Genomic DNA, 1,000 nt, shown 5'->3' with positions numbered 1-1,000 from the left:
CCGTATTGAAATCGAAAATATTTCAGCAGTGCCTATTTTAATCGAAAACTAATATTTATACCAATAATATTTTACCAGAGAATCGAATAATATGCATTACGGCAGTATTTGTTCAAAAAATCTGATCAGCCAAAAATAATTTAGTCAAAAATAATACAAAATATATTTACTAAATTCTGTTGCATAACACTAACTTCTATTTTAGCCTACAAATATATATGTATATATATTTATGTATATATATTTATTAATTTATTCAAGTAGTAGAATAATCATACGCACCTTCTAAAAACAATTAAAATAATAATCGAATTAAAACGGCCTTCGGTAACATCAATAATTCCTCCATACCCATGTGCATAACCATAGCCCCTCGTCTCATATTACGTAAGCACTTATTAGTCTACTGAGATACATGCGAAGATATTCACCTTCGCGTAGATTGTCTGTATTTTTATTCTATTACACTTTTTTATAATATTATTCAAAATATTACATTATATTGTCTGACAGGAAAATGAATATAGTTGGTATTTAAGGTTAAAAGTACAAATAATTAACCATTCAATAATTATGGACAAATTAATAGAAATGAATATATTTCCTAAAGGTGCTATTTTGCGTAAAACTTGTGTATCCACTGTATGCTCAATGTGGTTATTGTATCACACAAATTCCGGGTTGCACGAAAAATTAAATAATTTAATCGACCAAAGCTGACTAACTTATGTTTTAAACTTATGCTCACGTCCTCGGCATTTTCCATGGGATTCAAAATTCATTTTTTTATATTTGAGTATAAATTATTATACAAGGTGGATACAGTCTTGGGTAGTATTCCGAATACGGTATTTGGAATACTTCTAAAATACTAGTATTCTGAATAACTATTTCGAATACGTTTTAAAAGTATTTTATCTAAACCTGTGGACTCACGTAATGCTCCGCGTTTTCACAACTGACGAAAAAACCGGTAGGTCTGAGTTTTGGCGGACAACAC

The sequence above is a fragment of the Myzus persicae genome, unplaced genomic scaffold (genome assembly GCF_001856785.1).
Source record: "Myzus persicae strain clone G006 unplaced genomic scaffold, MPER_G0061.0, whole genome shotgun sequence".
NCBI classification, from domain to species: Eukaryota; Metazoa; Arthropoda; class Insecta; order Hemiptera; family Aphididae; genus Myzus; species Myzus persicae.
This window is presented reverse-complemented; position numbering follows the sequence as displayed.